The sequence below is a fragment of the Arvicola amphibius genome, chromosome 6 (genome assembly GCF_903992535.2).
Source record: "Arvicola amphibius chromosome 6, mArvAmp1.2, whole genome shotgun sequence".
Classification (NCBI taxonomy): domain Eukaryota; kingdom Metazoa; phylum Chordata; class Mammalia; order Rodentia; family Cricetidae; genus Arvicola; species Arvicola amphibius.
Window position 1 is genome coordinate 146,345,344 of NC_052052.2, and position 25,968 is coordinate 146,371,311.

Below are 25,968 nucleotides of genomic sequence, written 5' to 3' on the forward strand. Positions count from 1 at the left end.
GGTGGGGTCTCAAGAGACAAGAATGCAGAAAGTAACGTGGATATCAGCAGCTGTGCTTCGAAGGTTTGCTCAGGAAATGGGGGATCTGCAGTTTCCACTATTGGGAATTAGTCTAGAAGCCATTTGCATCACACCATGGCAAAGCGTTTCACTTTCTTGTGTTCATGTCTGAGACTTTTTGAGGGAGATTGAATTTGAGATTGGGAGATTTCGAGATAGTACAGCAGTAAAGGCTGTGTCATGGCTAATGCTGGCTGATTTTTAGCCACATTTACAGTGAGAATTGGAAACTCAAAGCAGAAGAGAAAGATATGGCAAAAAAAAAAAAGTATAGGTAGGTCTTCACCCAGGTGAAGCTTGTGGAGTTTGCACTGACACAATAGGAAAGATGTCTTGATAGCATGTCAGGAGGTGGCTGGACCCCATCTATCACAGGCTCAAGGATGGAAAGAGTTCAAAACTATACTTTGATAGAGAGCTCTTAGGTACCCTGCTTAAATAGGATCAGTTAAGAAATGATTTCCTCAGATTCAGCTACCCAGGTACTCCACAGTTTCTGATGCCTTAGATAAATGGGTGGGGTTGGCTGCTGATGCCAGACTTTGGTATCAGCTATATAATTCCGAGTTTACAGTTCTGCAGAATGCATGAGTTCCGGGACCACAAAAGTTTCCACCCAGATTTCGGCGGCAAGAAAGCCTTGGAGGTTCGGTGGTGTGTGGCAGCATCAGATCCCTGCGGGTAAACTCAGCTCTAAGAGGAAGCTGACAACATAATGGAGACCCTAGAAAGGTGCAGAAATGGGGAACATTTACCGGGGAAATCCACGACAGCAACAAGAGCCAGCTGAAGAGAGAAGTCATATAGGCTAAAGCCAGCAAAGTCATAGGGACAGGGATTCCCAGGATGGTCATGGTCATAGTAGCGACTGATCTGCATGATAAACATGGAACTGCAGGATTTCTCACGCTTGCTTTATGTTCTTAATTCTTCCTCTTCAGAATGGGTTTGTGCTCTTTACTCCATTGTGCCTTGGAAATAGGTCAATTATTTTCTGATTTCTTTAATGAGGGCTCACAGATAAACATGTCTTGTGTCTCAGAGCAGACTTTGAAGTTGTACTTTTAAACAATATTAGAACTATGAAGACCATAGTGATTCAGAGAGATGGGCTGAACGCATTTTGCGTTTTTAGACAAACATGAGCCTTTCAGAGCCCAGGGGTTGAATATGGCTGACGGCAACACGGTTGGGGATCAAATTGACAAGAGGTAGGCTTGTGATGTTAATTGTGTCAGCTTGATGGGGCTTGGAAACACATAGGCTGTGAGTTAAGTGTGTGTGTCTATGAGGCTATTTCCAGGTAGATTAACTGGGCCAGGGGGCTCTTTCTGAATGTGGTGTAAGACTCAATAGGCTGATTGGAATAAAACTGAAGGGGGAAGACACAGGCTGGCATAGGCATTTCTTCCTTTCTTCCTTCTCTTCCCTTATCCCCATGCTCTTCCCTCTCTCCACCACCGTTATGTGAATTTCTGTGCTCTGCCACACACCCTGCCATGGTGGATAGACACATCTGACTGTTAGCCAGAAATAGACATTTCTTTTTTATTGATTTTTATTGAGCTCTACGTTTTTCTCTGCTCCCCTCCCTGCCTCTTCCTTCCCCAACATTTCTTTTTAAAAACTGTTTTCCTCCCGTATACCATTTGCCCCAAAGGTAAAAAAGTTGACTAATAAAACTTTATGTTTATACCTTTTTAAAATTTATTTTAAATGTTTGGAAACAATATAGAAGAATTAAACAGCCTCTACTGAATGGTAATGGAAGCTTACACAAAACTCAAATATACACAATACATCTTTTGCTCACCGAATCAGGTAGTAAACTGTAACATATCCTTTGCAGGAAGCTTAGACATTTTGCTCTTAAATGCTATCTTTTTTTTTTCTGTTTCAAAGCAACTTGATGCAATACAAGATTTATGTTTTAGTTCTGGGGTCCAAAGTTCTTAAGACACATCTATGAAGGAAGATTCCATTCTATTTCATCTCGTCCCATTCCAATGTTTTATCTGTCTTATTCACGACCCTTTAAAAGCACAACCAAAGGTAGGTTTTAATAGAAACTTCAGGTAATCTTACAAGCAGGCTGGGAATGCATTTGCCTATTAATAAACCATCCCACAGGGCACTTGAGAGACTCATTCAGGATAGTAGATTCAGTATGTAGATTTCAAGGCTACTAAATGCCTACTAAATGCCAGAGAAAAATGCTTTCAGGCCGTACAGTGGTGACCAAGCTCACTGAGCACTTTTCCGTCTAGTGGAATAAAAGACAGAGCTGGTACAACCATGGTCCTATGGCTCTGCTGTCACTCCCCAAAAGACAACTTCTTAGACTTGCCATGACTGACTTGCTGTGGAGAAGACATGTGTAGGTGACATGTTATTGATGTCTGGATGGAATTCACTCTCTTTCATAAGACTTTTCAAAGTTAAAAGCTGGATGCTGACTCAGCTACTTGGACTCTTCCTAGTAGACATGATGGGGATGGAAAGATCCAGAAGAACAATGGAAAGGTGTTGCAAAATCTGGGCTTCAAATGCACTGTGGTATCAATTAAATTACATTTGGAACATGTGGAAACCTAAGTCCTAGGTTGAGTTAATAACAGGCAGTGAGTGTCCTTGTTGGTTTTATGTCAACTTGACACAAGATAGAGTCATTTAGAAAGAGGGACTCTTGATTGAGAAAATGTCCCCATAATATTGGCTTATAGGAAAGTCTGTGGGGACACTTTAAAAAATTATTATTAATGATTGATGGGGTCTCTTTCTGAAACTTGAGCTCATGGCTTAGGTAGTCTGGTTGACCAGGAAGCCCTAGGGATCCATCCAGGTCTGGGATTATAGGTGTCTGCCACCATAGTCAGTTTTTTCCATGGATGCCTGTGATCCAAACTCAGGTCCCTATGTTTGCATGGCAAACATTTTGCTGACTGAGCCATCTCCCCAGCCTGCCATACTGAGATTTTTAAGATGCCAAAAAAAAAAAAAAAAATCAGGAAAAGCATACTTTCTTCCTCCTCCTCCTCCTCCTCCTCCTCCTCCTCCTCCTCCTCCTCCTCCTCCTCCTCCTCCTCCTCCTCCTCCTCCTCCTTCTATTTTTTAGTGCTGGGAATCAAACCCAGGGCTTTGAGCGTGCTAGGCAACTGTTCTACCACTGTGCTACATGTGTAGTGGAGAGAGAACACATTCTGTTTCCTGTTCCTAGGATGTATATGTGTCAGGAAAGGGCACCTGATGTGCTGGGTCTGCTCTGCCCCTGGGCTAAGCCTGGGGGGGGCCTCTGTCTGAAAGGGCTAAGACTTTGAGGCCATTAAGCAACTACCTTCTTATGGAGTGTGGAACTTTATCCAGGTCTCTGCAAAGTTAGTTCTCCTGCAGGATCAAGTTTCAGGCAAGTCTCTCTTTGCTGTCTCTGATTCGGGAAGGGACAGAGAACAAGTTCTGAAGCCTTGTTGGCATCTTTGTTTGGAAGGAAGTACAGCAGTTCCTTGAAGAGATGTTCACACTTGTGTGCCCCCGATGAAGAACAAGCACATTGACTATAGAGAAGCAGTATGAGTTTGCAGGGTCACCCAGTGAGGATGGGGCGGGGAACATGTGTCCTGGTCACTCTGTCACAGGCCTTTGTCCCACTAATCTGCCACTGAGATCTAGAATGGTGGTTATAGTGGGAACCGTTCTTTGCCCTGGTTTGAATATGAGTGGGAGATGCCATATAGAGCTGGTGAGCTGACCGCACCACAGGATTTTATAGAATTATAAAGAATGTGTAGTTTGAGTCCATCTTGCTTTTTCTTCGTGTGTGTGTGCATTTTATACTTGTGTGTTTGTGTGTGAGCGTGAGTGCTAACCTGCCACAACATGCATGTGGACAGAGGACAGCTCAGAGTGAAGTTAGCCTTCCATCTTGTCTGAGGCAGCACCCTTGTTCACTGATGCTCATGCCCACTTTAGCTGACCTGTGAGCTTCCAGAAATTCCCATGCTTCTGTCTCCCATCTCACTGTAGGAGACCTGAAATTACAGATGTGAGCCATCATGTCTAGATGTATATGGGACCCCAACTTGGGTCGTCATGCCTGTATTACAGAGGGACACTTTACCTGCTTAGCCATCTCTCAGCCCTGAGTCTGTCCTTGAACACAGTTTTGTGTGTTCTAACACTGGAGCTGTAGTTGGCCTGACACAAAACCATCAAAGAGGTCAGTGTTTAAAGGGCATTTCCCTCTGTTTGGTATCGGCCTGACTTCTTCTAGATGACTAATCATTCCATGCAGCCAGGGATACCTCCTCAGAGAAGTAAAAAGCATCAGATAATAGTGCCACAGCTATTTTTAGGATGGGAGGAGAGCAGAACTTCTTGATAAAATCTGGACACATTGGCGTTTTATAAAATAGATACGGTTGCTGGGATTTTTCAGAGTAGCAGCCGTAACGACGATTCCTTAGATAGTTTTATATCTGGGCAGCAGAGATAGCCAGGGATAAGGAAATCTTGAATCACGTGTTTCGGTGCATTGCTTTTAGTTACCGCTGAGGTTAATCTTAGTCATAGGTGAGGTATATCCAAATGAGGGGTGTTAGCTAATGGGACAAGAATGCCACAGTATTATCTGTGATTTTCCCATGGTCAGATAAAGTTAATCTCAGGCACTGAATTTGGTGTTTTATTTTATCAATACCATGAAGCACGTGTGTGTGTGTGTGTGTGTGTGTGTACTTGTGTCTGTAAGTGAAAGTACACATATAAAGGTCAGAGATAAACATCAGGTGTCTTCCTTAGCTTCTTTCCATGTTGCTTTTTGAGCCAGGGTCTCTCAATGAACCTGCAGCTCACCAATCGGCTAGTCTGGACAGCCAGGCAACTCAAGGATCCTCCTGTCTCCAGATTCCTAGCGCTGGGATTACAGAGAAATACTTTTACATCCAGCCTTTTAGATCAGTGCTGGATCCGAACCCAGGTTCCCATGCTTTCACAAAAACAACTGGCCAACTGAGTCATCTCTCCAGGCCCTTGAACACGCTTTTCAGGGTTCCTTAAAATGATGATTAATGAAAATGTAGGCTAGCGATAAGGAGACTTGAAAGGTTCTTGGGCCTCCTTGAGGCCGACAGTCCCAGCTAAAGGGCATTCTGAGCAGAGACGGTCACAGTCACCCTCAGGTTTATCTCCGCAGCCATCCATAATAACAGACTGTGTTTGTGTGGCCGCTCTTCCAGAGATAGCAACATCAGACAGTAATTTGCTTGCTTTTGCAACACCTCGCTGATAGCAGAGAGCCCCATGGTTTAAGAAGTGGCGATGATTATCCCTCTGTGGACGCTGGCTGTCTAGTCTCGCCAATCCTTCACTTCTTTTTTTCCGTGACTCACCTGACCACTAGAACTTGGTACCCACAGCTCTGAGAACATACATTTATTGCCGTGGTGGGAACATCCCACTAGTTGATTCTGCCTCTCTCTAACTGCCTCCTCTCCCCACTCCCTCTCCACTGCCAGTCCAGATTCCTGTTCACCCTTCATTTGTCTGGTTCTATAGACTGACGTGGCTAAACTAGAGACCTAAAGGTACATATAGGAAGACAGCTCTTTTACCTTCATAAGCAGGGAAGAGGGACCGAGGATGTAGCTAAGTTGGTAGAGTGCTTGTCTATCATTCATGAAACCCAGGGTCTGATCCCCAGCATCACATAAAATGGGACATGATGGAATCTTGGCCTTTGAGGTGGAGGCCGAAGGATCAGAACTCAAAGTCATCCTCAGCTATAAAGCAAGTCTGAAGTCAACAGGCTCTGAATGAGACCCTGTTTCAGAAAAAGAAGGAAGGAAGGAAGGAAGGAAGGAAGGAAGGAAGGAAGGAAGGAAGGGAAGAAGGAAGGGAGAGAGGGAGGGAGGGAGAGAGGGAGGGAGGGAGGGAGGGAAGGAGAAAGAGAGGGAGGATGGGAGGCTCATCTCATAACCTTGGTGGGATATACGAGGACAACAGAAATGAACCTCTTGGCAAGTTTGTGAGGGATTTTCTGGATTAGGCTGACTGAGGTGAGAAGGCCTGCCCTAAATATGGATGGCGCCATCCTACAGCCTGTGATCCTGGACCAAATGAAAAGGTGAGAACAAGCCAAGCCCCAGCGTTCATCATCGGCTGCCTTTTGACTATGCACAGGACCCAGTCGCCCTCCAGCCCAGATAAACTCTCCTCCCTAACGAGGCTTTTGTTGGGGATTTTGTCCCAGCAGTGTGCCAAGTAGATAATGCAGTGAGGAGGAAGATGGCTTTGATCGTTCTTTGCCTCTGGGGAGTATGGCCATGATGTTAATCATTGGCCATATAGAGGTGACTGAGAGTAGACCAGATACCGCCCCTGTCCGTGAAGTTTCTACAGAATTGAAATGGGATAAAGACATTTGATTTTCTTTTCAATAATTTTGAACTCATCATTTCTAAAACCAAAGGACAAGGACTTATGCACACTTTGGATGGGAGGGTTGCCTGTCATTTTCTATTGTGAGGTGATGTGTGACGGGAGGAGACAGATTGAATGAATCATTAAACAATCAATTAGGTAATAAAAACGAACCTTGCTCTAAAGGTAAAATACTCATTTCAGCCAAGCAGTTTTAATATTTCTGATACTATAAAATGAATTATTATTATTTTTTCTTCTGTAGAGGTTGAATTTGTGTAGACTCTAATAGCCCTAGAGAAATGAGCAAGGCCTGTAGATCATCATCACAGAGTTCTCTGTGGCACTAAGATGGGGTTGGTGGAATCTTGACACAGGCAACTCTGCCTCCATCTGGGTTTTATTAGGGCCATTTTCGAAGGGTGATCTTTATAGGTTGATTTGGTTTTGAAGAAGAAAAATCCTTTTAAAAGATGGTTAGTAGTTGCAGGAGTCTTCCACTTTTGAGAAATAAGAATCTTATGATACAATGCCAAGCAAACAGAAACTCAAAGTATCACATATATATTATATATATTAAGATATTTTTAATACATATAATTTTCTCACACGATTGGAAGCATGCTTCTCTTGTCATCTCGTGGGGAATGATGATGGTGTCCTCTGCTTTTTTGAGAGCTAACTTTTTCTGTTCTGGTGCTTGGGAAGCAGCCCTCTGACTCACACTCGGCCTCTTCTGCTGAATTGGAAAATTTGGTTCCATTCTCTCAGCGAGTAAATAGCTTTAAAGCCATTCATGGTTTTGTCAGGGCAGAGGAGAGCAGAAAAGCATTACATATGTTCCAAGTCAAGAGAGGCCAGTCTCTCCCTGGGCTCAAGTGCTTCCCCTCCCTTCTTCTATGAAGGGCTCCTCCACAATGGGGCTTTAATCAGCTTCATTGATTTAAAGCTAATTTGCACTTGGCTTCAAGGTTAAGGTCCACAGCACAAGCCGAAGACCTTTAAATCAGGAGTCCCGATGAAAAGCCTTAGGTATATCACATTGTCTCTTGTGCCCACGAATGACAGCTCTTGATGGCCGTGAATTAACTACCGGGGAGAGGAAGGCACAAAGCCAGGCTTTCCTCTGAGTTCATCTAACCTCGGCTAGCCCCGTTCCTCAGCGCTCCTGTCAACAATCCTACCTCATCTGCGAAGTGATGGAGCTGGCGGCAAATATCTCGGTACTGTGATGTTTGGAGCCATCAATTTCTGCTTGGGTTCAGTTGGATTTCAACCTAATTGCCAAACTGATTCCATCTGTAATAACTTTTAACATTTATTTCTCCCAAAGGAGAAAAAAAAAGGCCTTGTCTGTGTTTTGCAATTAAGAAGGTGATGAAATATTCAGTGTTTGTCTCCAGTCTGACTAAATTCTTTTGTTAACTTTATCAGATAAGCTATAAAATATTAACCAGGCTCCCTGTTTGAGCATGTGCAGATGATATAGTATTTACCAGGCATATTCTTAATATACATTTATTTTTATAAATTGAATTAACTATTACGTGGCTAATTGCCCCCTCTCTTTTTCAAATTGATGCAACCAGCATTAGGTGATTGGCAGTGTGCTGCAATAGAAAATTTGTGGATAATTACATAAGCTTAGCTGTGGATATAATAAATAACATTTCCTCCAATCTTAGCCACACTAAATCAAATCAAGCAGAAATAATGCTATTTTTCTAAGCAAAATTATGCTGAATAGCAACGTTGGAGTTCTTGGCTTTTTCTCTTTTGATAGTGAGTTTTTAAAAAAAAATTTTCTGGAGCATTTAAATAGTTGAGTCAATTTAAATAGGCAACTCTAATCTAATAGAAATCTTCCCTTATATGTCCTTACCTATAGCCTTCCTGACCTTCCCAAATGTGTTAATTTAATAGCCATGTAATAGTTCAAGAATTTTTTTCTCACTACGGTTTGGACTGAATCAAGGTCAAATACTAAATCGTGGCATAAAGCTCATTTGAATTATGAGCCATAAAGAACCGAGCAACAAAAGCCGTGATTATTGGTGAGCTGCTAAGTGAGCCTGCTTGGTGGAGTACAGATTCCTATAAGGATTCTTGTCATTCAGTGTTATCTGAGCCTTTGAGATCCATCTAGCAAGGAGAAAGGCAACAGTTACCATCTAGCGAGATGTGTATTCCCGTGACAGTGTGCTATAGGGCCTGGAGAAAGGGGCGTGTGCATGATTCTCTTAGTCGGGGTAGTGTTATGGAGGAGAGATCTCAATGGCTGCCTGTGGGGACAAAGTGTATAAAGAGGAGGAAGGACATTTAAGTGGAGTGTGCAGAGACAAGTCTGTGCATTTCATGGTGGACGTGGAAATGTTGCATGGCTGGTATGTAGTCAGGAGTGGTGGGAGAAGGATCGAGCATTGTGTATGCCCATGGTGGAAGTAGCAGGGCCTGCTGGCACCGTGGCTCAATGGTCTATGCAGCCATGGTCCAGCAGACACAGTGAAGGTACGTTTGCCAAAAACTTCTGCCTCCTCATTCGGCTCACAAGGAAGCAGAGGGCAAAGATGGAAGACAGCCTTGCCTCTCTGCGTCCGCTTGGCCTCTGCTGCCTTTGCTTTGGGTCAGGCTCTTGCTTGAACCGTAGGGGCCTGCTGCTCACTCAAGGAGGATCTTTCTACTTAAGTGACCCACTCCCTTGAGGCTGAAAGCACCAAATAAGCAAGTCATTGTCCGAAAGCGGCAGTCACCTTATATTTCAGGAAGAGCAAAGCCCAGAGGACAGACCACTGCCAGTCAAACATAATCTATCTCTGATGGGGAGGGGGCTGTACCCCGAAGTAAGTCACACTGTTTTGAGAACTAGCTTGTCTTCTCCTGCTTCCCTAGGAAGAATAAAGAAGCTAATATTCACTTGGCAAGTGCTAAGATGGAGAAGCTGGCTTTGCTTCTCTCCATGGGTCATTCACAAAGTCACAAGTCATCTGTGCTGAAGCTCTGTCTCCCTATCCCCCTTGTTACCTCTTATCTGAGTCATGACAATGACAATTTTCTGGTTAGTCTCATCTTTTATCTAACAGGAGTTAAAAGGATTATATTAGCATGTGCTCTGTTCCAGAGACAGCCATCTCTAAATACTCTAAGTTGAGGAACTTGAGGCAAGTCACAGAAGCAGCAAGGTCTCAGCCATGTGCTCATCTCTTTGTCCCTTGAGACCACCAAACTGGAGAAAGGACCTCTGACGTCCTCCCTATGTGATAAGGGCATGTGATAAGACCCTCATGTGAGAGATGTCCTCTCTGTCCCCAGAAGAGAGGGGCACACTAATTTCTAAGGGCCAAGGGAAGACTCTCAACGGGCAGAGCTTGCCAAGTCTCCCTTCTTATCCCCATCATATTACACTCTTCTTATTCTATTGCCTTTTCCCATCATGCACTGCTTAACAATCCCAGACTCAGAGGTGACTTTAGGTAGGCTTTCTGACAGAAAAGTTAGATTAAATGGATTTGTGTTTTTGAGGGGTTAATAGGTTTTTTTTGATGTTGGATGCTCAGCTATGGACCTAGAAAGGGAGAAGAAAAGATATTTTCCCCCCATTTATTTGTATAACAGAATAGTAGCCAAACTACTAGCTTCTTTGGTTGCTACTGGGAGGTCTTTGAACACAAGCTTCTCTTTCACCTTATTCCTCTACACCGTCTAAGCCAATTGCTGTACAGTTGATCTGAAATGTCCTTCAGAGGTCCCTGTGTTAAATTGGGGTTCTGATCCAGACACCTTCAGGAGATTACAGAACTTCTAAGAAGTGGGCCCAGTTGAGCATCTTTAGGTTATTGGGCTCAGATCGCACCCTGCAACCGGCCTCTTCCTCTGCTTTCATTTCCTGGTCACGAGAACAATGGTGTTGCAAGGCTGTGCTCTCTCACCATGGTGTGTGGCCTCACTTGCCATGGGCTGTGGCCATAGCATGCAACTTCCAGAACTGTGAGCTGACAGAAACCTGTTTTCTTCTAAGTCTGTCATCTCCTGTGTTTGCTACAGTGACGGGAGACCGGCTAACACACCGAGGAAGCCCCGACAACCCCTCACTGTCTCACGTATGCCTGAATCAGTCCTCCCAGCCATGCTGGTAGCTTCAGAGCCCAGACTCCCATTGCCCAGCCTTCTTTTCTTCTAACACTACTTGATCTGATCAGTGACTATGTATTTCTTGATATGTGCTTTGTAGGCACGACTCTCAATCCTGCCGTTGCTGTGTACTTGTAAACAGGGATGACATCACCTTTACTTCTGCTTACTCTCCAAGTAAATGTTTTACACATTATCAGTAATCCGACCTGGCAATCATCATTCTCATTTTATAAGCGAGAAAGCAGAAGCAGAGAGAACTTAGACTATTTGACTAATTTTGCAAGGAAATAGGGACAGAGTTTCTTTGTTTTGCCCTCCTTGTTGGGGATGCCCCCTTTCCAACCTTTTTATGGTATTTGGGCTTTCACTGGTCTGTGGAGGGAGAAGGCTTGCTTTTGTTGTCAAGGTTTTCTTTTATGAGTCCTGAAAGCCTAGTAAACATGACTTTCTTTGGACTTGTCCTTTAAAATTAAAGCCAGAAAATTTAGACACTATTAATGTGACAGGCATTTGCAAGGATAATCCAGCTCACTGCAGTCTCTGGTCACATGACAGTAATATAACTTCACCCAATTATAGCCACATAAGAAACTGACAGCCCGATGCCCCGGGAACAGAATCTTACAGCTAAATTCCCCATTTTGTAGATTTATGAAAATTTCCCTCCTTGCGTCAAAAAGAAGAAATCACGCGAGAACATTATTAGCCCCTCCTGTCTATTGATCTCATATTGACATGCAGTCAGACCTGTCTGGGTTAAGCCAAGGATAGACCAGGAGATGAAATGAAAAAGGAATAAAATATAGCACTTTAATTGCATTTGTGGCCAAGGGACCCGCATTATCCTGCAAGCAGCGTGTAACAGTGTACTTCATGTTCCGTGATTTACCTTGCTGATAATTGCTTTGCACTCCTAATAAATTAACCCACAGAAAATCCATTCATCTGCATCTTCTTTTTATGCAGAGCTAGAGGCAGAAAGGACCAGTATAGCAATTTGAGTGGCAATCACGCACTGATTGTGGGGAGAAAGCAGCATGGTGAGAGTCTCAGGCAGCCTGAAAGCGTTTCTTTGTAAGAAAAGGGAAAGGAAGAAAAGAAGAGCGGGTTTTGGCTAATTAAGTTCTGGTTTTTGTCTTATTCGCTATGGAGAATGTATTATGTTTGAGGTCAAAACCTCTCGTTTAATAACCGTGCATTTCTTGTCGGAAATTTTCTTTTCATATCATTAACTTATTTCCTTTAAATATTCATAGGAATTTCTCATTGTTATGCTTACAGTTCTTGGGGAGAAAAGAATGTGTAAATATGTTATCGAGTTCCTATGAGGTTCTTCCCTTAAATATTATCCCATGCTAAGTCTCATGCCCAAAGCTGCCCGGGTTTTGGGGGGAGATTCCATAATGTAAAGCATTTTTAATGTTCTGTGTACTTTTGTTTGAATGTTTTGTGGGCTCTCCGTTCCATGGGTTCTGCTTTGATATTACTTAGCCGGTTTGATGCTCACAGTCAACACTGTGGTATGTAGGGAATGCTGAGTGAGCCAGTACTTTGGTTTCCTCCCTGCTATTAAACCAGGCATACCCTTGACCACAGATTTTCACCTTTTTGAATCTTAGTAAAAGGGTGTGATAGGAGGGTCCTCGGGCTCTTTCCAGATTCAATAATATGCAGAAAGCAATATTGTGAGTGACCAAGGGTCACAGAGGCAGGCGGTAGGACACAGGCAAGAGTGGGTTGTGGCAATCTACTAACACGATACAGTGATTACCCATGCTTCAGGAACCAACTGGAAAAAAAAAAAGCTGTCTTATATAGTCCTTCAAAGGCCCCTGAGATGCATCAGTGAGCTGGCAAAAAACCAAGATTTTCTTCAGTACAGGGTTACCAAAAGAAAAAAAAAAAAAAACGGAAGGAAATGCAGTCAAATTTGAATTTCAAATAAGCAACAAATAATTTCTTACTATGATTATGACCAGGCACACTTATGACTAAAAAACCCATATGTTTATCTGACATTCAAATGTAATGGGGCATCCTGTATTTTTCTTGCTAAATCTAACAAGCTGTTCACAGGCTGAGGACTGACAGAGGGGCAGGAATCTGGAGATGCAAACACCATTCACGATGTTTTTGCCATGAAGGTGTTTGATGCATACAGCTGACATTTAGCTTCCGACTTTACATCCTCACAAGCTGGAGACCCACTGGATACACCAGAGACCACAAAGGCCACGTGCCTATTGTGTAAGCACTCAGAGTTAAACCTAGCCCTTGTCCTGACTGTGTATATATGTATAAGCACTATCAGTAGCAATATAATCCTGACCCCAAGCTCAATGTTAGTCATCAAAAAGAGAGGATGTTAACTCCAGGAATTGGTATCTGAATTTTATACCTGGATGGTCCCAATAACCTCAAGCCAGTAGTGCTTAAGGTGAACAGTGCAATTAGGTATCAAAGAAGACAACAACGAGTCCCTTGATGAAAATCCCACATACAACCTCAAGGACCACAGTGCAGCACGTATGGTCCTTGGTCTTTGCACCATTATGACAAACTACCTGACAGAAATGCTTACAGGGAAGAAAGGTATTCAGAGTTTTAGCTGGTAGTCCTTGGCGCCATTGACTCTCTGTCCATGGCGAGGGAGATCGTTATGGTGGAGGAAGCATTGGAAGGATCTACTCACCTCACGTTGAACTTCTCCTCCTCTTCCCTTCTCTCCCCCTTCTTCTTCTCTGTAGTGAGGAGCAGCAGGCAGGCCTGCTTTTCATCCCGCCCAGATCCCACACGGCTAGCTTTACACCTGAAATAACAACACACAAATTGTATTCATTTAAACACTGCTTGGCCCATTAGCTTCAGCCTCTTACTCACATCTTGACTAACCCATATCTAATAATCTGTGTAACACCACGAGTGGTGTCTTACCGGGAAAGATTCAGCATGTCTGACCTGGCGGCTGGCTCCATCGCGTCTGTCTCAGAGAGGAGAGGCATGACGATTGCCCGAGGCATCTGCCTCACTCCCAGCATCCTGTTCTGTCTACTCCACCCACCTATGTTCTAACCTATCAGGCCAAGCAGTTTCTTTATTAATTAACCAATGAAACAGCAGATAGATAGAAACACTCCTACATCATTTCCCCTTTTTCTGTTTAAACAGAAAAGAAAGGCTTTAACTTTAACATAGTAAAATTTCATATAACAAAACAGTTATCAAGTAAGAATTACAGTTACAATATTTATATATATTTTATCTTTTATCATAAGAAAGGAAAACAACTATAACTATCTATCCATTCTTCAACTCCATCAAAGACTCCAGAAGGATATAATATTACCTAGGTGAATGAGAAGTAAGCAACTTACAAACTCTAGAAATCACAGAGACATCTCGCTGCCTGGACAGTCACCCAAAGTTTCTCTGTACCGTTGGGGCATCCATCTTTGGCCTACAGGCCCATAGTTTCTGGTAGACATTTCCATGAAGCAGGAAATTTCAAAGGCAGTTCAGTCAGTATCTGCTGTGTCTTGCAGAATGTCTTACAGACTCTTTCATGAATCAGGAACCCCAAAAGATCATTTCACCTTTAGGCAAGTTCAGCAGTCCTCTATCTGAGGGTTCTCTGTGTCCAGTTTATGCAACAGTCCAGGCAAGAGCAGTTTCTTGCCCAAATGGCTATCAAACTCCATAAGGAGCCTCTTTGATGCCCATCTTCCTCTTGAAGTAGCTGGTGCTGCCAGGAGCAGACGTGTCTCATTGTGATGAAAAGGATGAAGGGGAACCTTAGCCAATCACCTTGGCTTAAGATCTTGCTTGCTATAATGAAGGATAATGGCACAGTATGATTTCTGCATCGTGTTCACCAGCTGACAGACCAGCGTCTTTAGTAGGTGTTCCTTCTGTTTTGATGGGGATTAAGACGTTTTGAAAGCACTGAAGGGTATTCTTCAGGGAGTGCTCTATTCAGTCCGTTCTAAGGTACCATGCCTTGGACGAGGCACCATTGTGCTGCACACCATGTTGGAAACACACTGCTAATTAAATGCTGACACAGTGCATTCTCACCACCTAAGGAGTGTTTATTTCATACCCGTCGACAATGCTTAGACGAGGTGCTTAGACCCCCATGTCACTGTGATATTTTCATAAAACGCAAGTCAGGATGGCACAACTCTTCACAGTCAGAGGAGTGGCACTTCCGAAATCGTTTTCAGTTCTGAGTTATTGATATCTGCATTGTCCCACAGAAAGTTTTCTTCTGTGCAGTGAGGACCAGTAATCTGGGATAGCTCTAAGATTTACTAATGACAATAGCATAGACTTATAAGCAAGTGACAATCTGCATTAGATTTAATGTTGACCTAAACTTCCCATAAACTGCTTCCCCTCCCCCACCATTCCCTACCTTCTTCCCTTCCCTTTCTCTTTTCATTGTAAGGTTCGGTTCTTTCTATGTATCTCAGGCTGGCCCTGAGCTCTTCTCCATTTTTGTGCCCTCACCTCCTGGAAATGGAAGGATTTCAAACAAAAAGCAGAGTTCATATCATACTCTTGTGGTCGTTGAATGTTTTCCTTGTTGAAACCCAGGAAGTGTAAGTTGCTCGGTTCAGCTATAGGCAAAGCACCCAGCTTGAGGTGCTAGCCCGCTTCAAGTTCCCACTGATTGATGCTCTTCACCTGGATGAATGGTCCCTTATGAAAATAGTTGCTCTTGTTCCCTAATGCATGAGAGGCATCTTAGTCTTTTTGTGTCTCTGAACCCTCCAGACATTTATCCCCATGGTTTCCCACCTCCATCAGGTTTTACATGAATAAGAAACAATACATCTCAGAGCAGAGAGCAGACACCACTCCCCACTCCCCTCAGCACCCCGGACACTGCCACCTCTTTCTCTAACACAGGACAAAGCTGTGACCTGCTTATAAGGCCAAAAGGAGCCCTGTCTTTTGTGCTAAGGAATCCATGATGACCAAAGTGACCATAGCTGAGATGTTGAACTTCTGACAGACTTCCCCACCTAGTAAATGAGGACAGCACCCACTTCTGAGGGTTTCGGGGGGAAACAGGATGCTTTTATAACAGCAAACACAGGACATGACTCATGGTAATCCCTGAGTAACTGGGCAGCTGCTGTCATTAGTAACATGCAGGCATTAGTGGGTCGTTGGAGGAGGGCTGAATTTAAGAAGACAAACAGGTCTGGGTGAGATTTACACAATATGACGTCATTGAACAAATGACAACGCAAGCACCTGAGCTGCATTTCTGGGACCACAAGTGGATTTTGAGGCTTTTCCCCCAGGTGGAATGAATACTCATTTGTTTGCCTTGTGAATCCTCCTTCAAGTCTGGCTGGGTGGGGCTGTGGCTCCATGAGGCGCTCAGCAGGACTGACTGCGGTCTTGGGGTGCAGGGGCATAGTGTGTCACCAGGACTTTAGAAATACCCTCTAAATATAGGGAGGGAAAAGATTTTTTTTCGCACACATACCCTTCTAATCACCATGTGATGAAGATGGCATCAGTATCTTAACTAGTGAAGTCACCAAAACCTGCAGACACAAGGTAACTGGGTTTCACCCTGGGAGACGGCAGAACTGGGGTCTCCCTGGGGTCTCTCGACTGCAAGCCTGGATCTTTCTTTGTGCTTTGGCCGCATCTTTCTGGCCTCTCTAGGTAGTTCATGTCAGGCCATTGTCCATGTATAGTGTCAGGTTGCTTGAGGCAACATCAGAACTGAGCGTCTGTAGTGGTCAAATGAAATTCGTACAGGTACAGTCTCGAACCCTCCATTGCCTGGTGCGTGCTTTAAGAACTAGGTACAAGGGTGTTGATTTTTACAGCAGAGTATCAATCCAGGAGAAATTGGTTGCTGCCAACTTTTTCTTACCTTGGATCTGCTCTGCAAAGCTGATAGAAATGGAGACACAGGATATGAAAACAGAAACTACCATTTCACTTAGAAATTTAATCCTAACTATTGTTGAATTATGTACGTTTAAACAAATCTTTAAAACTGGCTTTAAAGACTACATAATATCTTCATGCAAGGTTTTATTTAGTTATCATTTTTTTTTTTTTGAGACAGAGTCTCACGATGTAGCCCAAGTCAACCTTAAACTCATGAGTCCCCTGCCTCACCCTCTCCAGTGTTGGGACTATAGGTGTGAGCCACAGTGCCCAGCTCAAGACTTGGTTTTGTAAGTGTAAGTACACTCATTGAATGAATGTTGTCATGTTTTTATGTAATTGTATGTCTATATCTATAGTATTTTGGGGCTCCAATTTACTTACTTGTGTATGTGGTATATGTTCATGTAGTCATATGGTTACATTCACGTGTGCAGAGGCCAGAGGAAGGTTCCAAAAGGCTGTTCTGTCACTCTCTGTCTTATATTCCCGAGAGATGGGGTCTCTTGAGCTAGGCTGGTATCCAGTAAGCCCAGTGACCCTCCTGTCACCATCTTCCACAGCACTGGGGTTAGAGGTAGACATTAGTGACCGTGCTCAGTTTTTTACATAGGTTTTGGGGATTTGAACTCAGGTCCTCATGCTTGCATAGGAAGTGCTCTTACCTGCCAAGCCACCTCCCCAGACTTTCCGTAGGCTGCATTTCTGAGGGTAGAATGTGGGTCAGAAGCAGGCATGTATTTTAAGACCCTTGGCGTTTTGAGTTAGATTGGCCTCAAGAGAAATGTCCAACTATTTCCGTAAGAGACTTGCTTCTCCATAGCCTTGTAAATGGTGCATTTGTTTATTTTTATGGATTACCAATTATATAAATAAAATGGCAACTTAGTTTCAGTTTGCACTTTAACCATTATAAATGAATGATTGCTTCATATACAAATTGTGTGTTTTTTTGTCTATTTATTTAAAATTTTTGCCCATTTCTTAAGGTAACATGCTCAATATTATTGACCAGCAAAAGTGGCTCATAAATTATATATGCAATGCAGACTGCCAATATTTTCCTAGTGTGTTAGTTACTTTCTTTTTTGCTATGATAAAACACCATGGCCAAGACAGCTTAAAGCATTTATTCTGGCTTATGCTTCCAGAGAGCTAAAGTCCGTAATGGCAGGGATAGCATGGCATAGGCGGCAGGAATGGCAAAGGCAACAAAGAGTGAAGAGCTCTCACCTTGAAGCACAAGTGTGAAGGAGAGAGAGAGAGAGAGAGAGAGAGAGAGAGAGAGAGAGAGAGAGAGAGAGAGAGAGAGAGAGAGAGAGAGAGAGAGAATGGGGCGTGGTACAGTCTTTATCTCTCAAAGCATGCCTCTGGTGACACACTTTCTCCAGCAAGGCTCCACCTCCTAAACTTCCCCAAACAGTGTCACTAACTGGGGGACCAAGTGTTCAAATGCCCAGGACTACGAGAGACTTTTCTCATTCAGTCCATTATACCTAGCCTATTTGTTTCTAAGTTTTATTTGCCTTTCCTCCTCCTCCCCCATAAATTTCAGTTTTGAGAATGAAGCAAAGGCTATATTTTCTCATGGAATTAGCTATCTTTTATAGATTCTGTGTGGTAATGGAGATTTACTAGGAGATTTACAAAACAAGAACTGGGTCAAAGTCCCTGAGCTGAAGCCCTGCCGTCAGAATAGTTCCCTTTTGGGGCAGAGTTTATGTATTATTACCGAAGAACTGTGACAGCAGCTTTCTGAATGACATTGTGATTTCAGTGCCACGTTGGGACGGCTTCAGTATGTTGCTAAGACGTGGCCACTAAGTTTCTCTGTACATTGGTCTAGGTTCACATTCGTTCTGTTCAGTTGCAAACAGCTCAGTCTGGAGCCTGTCACAATCAATCTATAATCATAGACTGTGTAGCTCATATAGTCTCTTCTACCCTGCATAACTGGGTATAAAACCTCTGACTTTGCACACAAGTAGGTAGACTTTCTACAACTGAGCTTCACCCCAGCTTTGTAAAGTGTCTTACCACATCGGCTAGCTCTTGAAAGATTAATTCAGAAACTAGTTGAAAAAAAAAAAAAAAAAAAAAAAAAAAAAAAAAAAAAAAGCAGAAGAATTGGTGATGGTGGTTTGAAAGAAAATGGCTCCCATAGGGCCATATAAAGTGACATTATTAGGAGGTACGGCTTTGTTGGATTGGGTAGATCTTGCTGGATGAGGTGTGTCACTGGGGGTAAGGCTTTGAGGTTTTGAATGCTCAAGCCGGACCAGAATGGCAGTCTCTTCTTGATGCCCATGGGTCTGGATGTAGGATTCTGAGCTCCTTCTTCAGCACCATGCGCCTGCCCACAACTATGCTTCCTGCCATGATGATAATGGACTGAACCTCTGAATCTGTAAGCCACCTCCAATACTATGTTTTCCTTTGTAAGAGTTTCTATGGTTATAACCACAGCAATAGAAACCCTAACTAAGACATTGTTGTTTTTAGTTTTGAATAAAAGCAATCCTAAATAAAGGCAATGTCTAGACTCTAGGGCAGCAGTTCTCAACCTGTGGCTCACCTATCAGACATCCTGCATATCATATATTTACATCATGATTCATAACAGTAGCAAAATTACAGTTATGAAGTAGCAATGAAATAATTTTATAGTTGGGGGTAACCAGAACACAAGGAACTGTGTTAAGGGGTCACAGCATTAGGATGGTTGAGAACCAGTGCTCTAGAGTGTAACAAAGGATCCCAGGTCAAAACGACCTTCAAGATGCAACAGATAAAAAGAGAAGAACACAGAATGAGTGAGTGACTGTCTGCAAACTGCAGAGACTTCATCTCATTTTCTGGGCAGCAGTAGCTGGTAATTCGGAGAACGCTAGCAGGTGTAGGGAGTGTCAGGGGTGAGGTTTGTCTTGCAGAGCTCCACCCAGAGCCAGGGAAGCTCACAAGGGTCCTCTGCTGGGCTCTGCTATCCCTAGATTTGCACACAGCTTGCTCTCCCAGCAATTTCTTCAAGACTCAGTGCAGAAGAGATGCTAACTATACCAGTATCTAGCTTGGGTTCAAGAACCCTCCTAGAGGCTCGCCCAAACTCTAAATCTACACAATAGCTTAATATGATGCCTTCCCTCTGTCTCATGAGGTTCTCCCCACATTTTCTCTCTACCATAGATATTTGCTCTAATAAAATCCTTGCATGCTTATTCCTTTTTTAAAAATGTTACTTCTTAGGAGACCTGGAATAATACAGAGGGAGATTGCTGGTCAATTATCTTATTCATTAGACATTCTAGCTAGCTTTTTTTCTGTTCCATGAAATGGCTAAGAATCTTATTAAATACTTCTGTCTCTAGTAGATGGCAATGAAATGCAAGCACATAAAAATTTGCATGCAATCTTAATAGATGCATACAAATTTTGGAGACCATTAGAGGATCCTTAGACAATTTATTGGGTATCAGTTCAAGTATCCACATAATACTTTCTGAAGTTATTGATGCCACAGATTTTTAGCATCTCACCCCCAGGTAGGGGGATGCAAGCTGTGTTCAAATTCATTCCCTGTGTGTCAAGTTACTTAACAACCAATCAGGCAGGATGATCGCCGGCCTCTGCAACAGGTTCCTACCCTGCTCATTTCCATTATCGGTGTTGCATGCAATCCCAATAGTTCTAAACTTAACATAGTTTTCTCATGCTTTTAATTGTGAAATGTTCAACTTTCACTAAATGCCAACAGGCCACATGGCCTTGCATGGGAGAAAGCATCAGAAAAAGAAATCACAAAAAAGTAAAACTCGCTCTAAGGGGTTCTTTTACTCACGAGCTAAATGCAGGCGTAGCTTGCAGGATTTAAACTTCAGCAAGAGTTTGCACAATGCTATTCTTTAAATAGCCAACAAAAGGTTTTCCAGGCAGCCATTTTTAATTGGTCCAGTCCTCATTCATATCTTTTGAAAACCACTAACAATTTGTGGTGAACTGCGTGTCTACCTTCTTGTATTCCGATGCTTTGGTTCACTTTGTCTCTTGTCTTTCCCATATGGTTCAAAAAAGCACTTAGGCATAATGCTTTTCTCTCACATGCCCCTTTGATTCCTAGCATTCTTTTGCAGGCCTTAACTCTGCGACCATTACCTGATCATGGAGCTTTCATGTAGGATTAGATTCTGCATTTCTATTGATCTTCTATGGGCTTGGATGTAGTAAACGAACCTCCTCGCTCCCAACAAATTTGCATGTAATTGCCTGTGCAGTCCTGCACACTGAATACCAGCCTGGAAGAACACACTAGCATGAAGAAAGCTGAAAAAAAAATGGTTTCCTTTCAAAGGCTATGCTCCTTTGTAAGAATGGCACATGGTGGGGGGGTGGGGGTGGGATCAGAATGCTTTCTCAAGGTTTGAGAAAATGGGGAGGTAGGGTAAATCTCAAAAATTATTACTACTCTCTTAAAATCGTTAAAAGGACAAACCACCTTTTGCATACGGAGCTAGGATTTGCCTCTTTTTGACCTCTGAAATGTGCTGACCCACATTCGTATCCCCCACAAAGAGAGCCAGAACACTTGCACCACCCCTTCCTCCTACGCCAGTGTCTTTAGGTTAGGTTTACTATGAAGTGATAAAAAGCTCCATCTACTGCAGCTTTAAAAGATTTGATGATCAGTCTTATCCAGAATTACTGCAGAATTCTTATGCATCAAAAATGTTTTATTTGAAGTCAAACCCGTTTATATTTTATAGCTGTCATCTATCTATCTGTCTGTCTGTCTGTCTGTCTGTCTGCCTGCCTGCCTGCCTGCCTGCCTGCCTCTCTGTCTGTATGTATCATTTATCAATGTATATTCATCTATCTAACTCTACTTTCTTTTTTCTTTCTTTCTATCTATCTATCTATCTATCTATCTATCTATCTATCTATCTCGATTAATCTGTCTACTATCATCTATCATCTATCTATGTCTAGCTCTTTATATGTGTCTGTCTGTCTGTCCATCCATCCATATATCGATTCATCCTCATACTTTTCTGATCTGTCACTGTGGACAGATGTGGAATTTAAAAAGGAGATATAAAATTTACTACTGAGAAATGTATGATTGCTCTAACTTTATCTCAACTAATTGCTGAAATCCTGTACTGCGTTGTTCCAAGTCTTGGTTGTTAATTTAATTTATTTTGAAATGCTTGCGTCATCAATATTTGTGTGGCTTTCCATTCACTCTGTCCCCCATGAAACTCTGCTGGGTAGCAATAATCTATTTAAAATATTGCATGATAGGCTTAAGATAAAGAAAAGGAAATAGTTTAATTTGCCCTGTAGTAATTGGGGGACTCCTGCAGTGTCTCCCGTCAAGAGGCTTGGAAATTAATTCTTATGAGTAACCCTCTTTGCTTTTTTCGGGAGAATGCAGGAGCTCCTCCTCATCTCGATGGACCACTTGGCATGTGACTGGGATCGGGGTCAGTGTTACTGTCATTGTTTATCACACTCAGTCTGATGAGCTGATGAAGTCAGCAGTCCAGCCAGGGATGCTTCGCTGTGATCAAGAGAGATTTCTTAGTAGGAGGTGTGGTTGCGAGGAAGGGTTGAAAGGCTTTTTAAATTGCACTAATAACTGATGAACTTGAAGCATTATCTGCATTGACAGGAACCCAGCTGAGTCTCTGGTAACATTCTCACTTTATTCCATCCCAATAGAAGTGGCAACACTAACATTAATTTGAGTTAAATTATCACGCATCCTGATTCTGATTAGTTAAAAATGTGATCTGCTAATACCTGCCTACAGGCTGAGACATGAAAACAGATATTTTAGCTCACATGAAAGGAAGATTTAAGACAATGGGTTCCATTGTTTTAGAGTAAGAATTATACCTAGAACAATCCTGCTGCTGCTGTTGTGTAAGTGGGGCCAACCGGATCTCATTCGACCCATGACAACTCTCCCAGGTGCTGGGCTCAGCCTTGTATGAGATAACCAGTGGCTTCTGTCTTCGAAAACAGAACCACCATCAGGTATGAGACTGTAAGATGAAACCAAGCTGTAGGGGCGGCAGGGTCCTGCCCAGAGTTCCCACCTTGTAAAGGATGCTGCCTGGTTTTGAACATCCATTGCTTGATGCAACCTTTCTCATTTAACAAAATGATCAGTCTGTGGTGCAGGGCATGTGCTGTGCCCCACTGAAAACCCAGGGTCGAATGAGAAGGACCCATGCTAAGAGTCAGACCTGTGTTCTTGTTCCGATGCTACTTTTACTGTGCCCACAATCCACGGTTTAGAAAACCGCACTTATGTAAGCTAAAGAAATATGAGCTTTTAAGATGAAGCCCGTGTTTCCTTCCCTTCTGACTTTACCCTTGCCTGCACATTCTTTAGTAAGTTTACTTGAAGATAAGTTTTGTTTTGTTTTTAAAAAAACTAAATGTTACTGTTTATATAACAAGACACGTTTTAAACAAATATGGGTTAAGGTCAAATTAAAACAATGCAATAAAGACTGTTAAATTTTCTATCATTTGGAAGAATAGTTAGTACACAGCAAAGGGTAAGACTGGCCTAACTTTTGGAATTGAATTCCATACTACATTTAATATTGTTATTTTGTTGTCAGTTTTAATTTTAAGGAATTTTCTCCAAGATTTTGTGCATGCACCTGTTACATGTTGATTGTTATATAACTGTTAATAATAACAACAACTAAAATAATAGCAGTATTGCTTTTTGAGACAAGTTCTAACTTTGTAGCCCAGGCTGGTCTCAAATTCACAGCCAGATAAGGAGAAACGTGTCAGATGAGGAAAAACACAAATAAAAGATATTACCAAAATAGGGTATAATAAGGGGTTCTTTATCTAAGAAAAAACTCGCAAATCACAACAAAAACCAGAAACAAAATCCAACATCCAGGTGTAGTGAGTGGGGAGAGAGAGAGAGAGAGAGAGAGAGAGAGAGAGAGAGAGAGAGAGAGAGAGAGAGAGAGAGAGAGAGAGAGAGAGAAAGAACATGCAGACAGACCCGCGGGCCTTTTGGTACCCAAGGTCATGCCTAACCTGGTCCAGCTTTTCAAAAGCTATTGGCTGAAAGAGGTTCACCATTAGCCTCCTGCCTCGCGAGAGCAATGTGGTATGAGCTACCACATTGTTCCTAGTACACACAAGGAATTTATAGTGTTATTGCTGGAAATGTTTTCAGGATCATGCTAGAGGGAAACTATTGGCTTAAATTAGTTCAAGGGAACTTCAGTCCTGTAGTAACTTATCTGGACAGGTATCTGTCAAGGTAATTAGAGTTTGTTTCTTACCTGAAACCAGCAAACAGTAAGGCAACTCTTTGTGGTAATGGGTAGAGCAGACGACTTGATCTAGAGAAAGGATAAGCATGGGGAGGCTGAGAGACCAGAGACAGCAAGCACGCAAAGCAGCCTTGGAGTCTTCCATGCCTTTACAGACGTGGCTTATAGATTCTGCCTTGCTGCTCAATCCCATGTCATTTCAGCTGTATTTTCTTAGCTTGCTTCTCTTCAGACCTCTCTATACTCCTCCCAGAGCCTGGTTTCTGGACAGAAAACACATCAGTCCACCATAAGACATGCAACAGAAAAACATAAAAGCGAGTTTATTGAAACATCCTAGATATTTTTGTTTAATACTAGATTTAAAATAAGTTTAAATCTATTAAGAGTTTGTTAGATTGGAAACAAGACTACTCCTTCCTTCCTTCCTTCCTTCCTTTCTTTCTTCCTTTCTTTCTTCCTTTCTTCTTTTTTTAATGCAGACCTTTAATCTTAGAACTTGCGAGGCAGAAGTAGATGAATCTTTATGAGTTTGGGAGCAGCCTAGTACACATAGAAAGTTCCAGAACCATTCAGGGTACACAGTGAGATTTTTTTTTAAGATTTATTTATTTACTATGTATACAGCATTCTGTCTGCATGGATGTCTGCAGGTCAGAAGAGGGCACCAGATCTCCTTACAGATGGTTGTGAGCCACAATGTGGTTGCTGGGAATTGAACTCAGGACCTTTGGAAGAGTAGCCAGTGCTCTTAACCTCTGAGCCATCTTTCCAGCCCATGTGTAGCCCAGGCTGGCCTCGAACTCGTGACCCTCCTGCCTCTGCCTCCTTCAGCAAATCCTACCGGCATGCCCTGCCACAACCGGCCACAGTGAGATCTTGCCTCAAAAACCCAAAGTTTACCATTTGGAGCCCTTTAGCCAGAAACACTACTCTAACCTGATGGTCCCAAAACTTGAAGGCGTTCTGTTAAACTTTCTGCAAATGACCATGGTCCATGTAATGAAGCTTAGGTGTTACACAATAACGCCCCAGCTACAGGGAAAGTAAACCTTGGCCTTATAACATACTGGCATCTTACATATTAAAGGTTAGGCATTGTCTGTCTCATAGTAAAATTATGAAATCAGTCTCACATAGAACATTTATTTCTGTTTGTTTTTGATTTGTGATCAGTTTTTTTTGAGAGCCAGGCATTTTTTTTTTATACCTCATATGGAATTACATATGATATCTGTGGAATCCAACAAGGGAACAATGGATGAACTAAGAGTGAGACATTTTTTTATTTGTTTCAGACTGGAATTTTTATTGCCACAACATCTGTTACAAATTGACCAATGAAGGCAGCGAGGTTTTGGAGCCATGCCTAGTCCACTGATTGCAAGCACTGGGTTTGGAGAGCACTGTTCCAATGCACTTCACACGGACAATACACTCAGATCTCTGTGTGCCACTAGGAATCTCGAATTCAGCTGACTCCAGGTAGTCCATTACTACACCAGTCAGGGTAGCTCAGAAATACTAGGAACCTGCTTCACTACGGCACCAGAGGCACCTTGCAGTGATGTCTCAGAAGATAACGATCAACTATGTTTACCTTCATTTCACTAGTGGTAAGGGCAGATATCTTTGTACAGCAAACTGAGAATTTATGGCACTAAGTATATGGTGTGATATTGTAAATTGCTTTCTTTTCTATTTGTGTCAGGACAAGATTGACACCTTGGAAGACCTGTGTAGGACTCTGTTAACATTTGTTATTATTTAACTAATATAAAGCCACAGGAAAGGGTTCAAAAAATGATAAAGTATTTCCTATAGGAAAAATGGTATCTGCTTTTGGGATTATATGGCTTCCTGATTAGAGCTGAGTATTGCTGGATGCTAGCCTAAGTACCTTTGTGTTTTTCCAATATATGTGTTCATGCATTCATTCACCATATAAATGTTGTATAAATAAATGCCTGTTATTTATGGATACCTACTGTGTACCAGATTAACTGTTACGTATACAGAAAAGAATCTTTGAAGTGTGGCAGGTATAATAGAGAAATAATTCTGTATAGGAATCAGAAATAAGTAAGAAGGTGCTTTTAAAGGATATATACATAAAGGGGATATTTTGGGTACT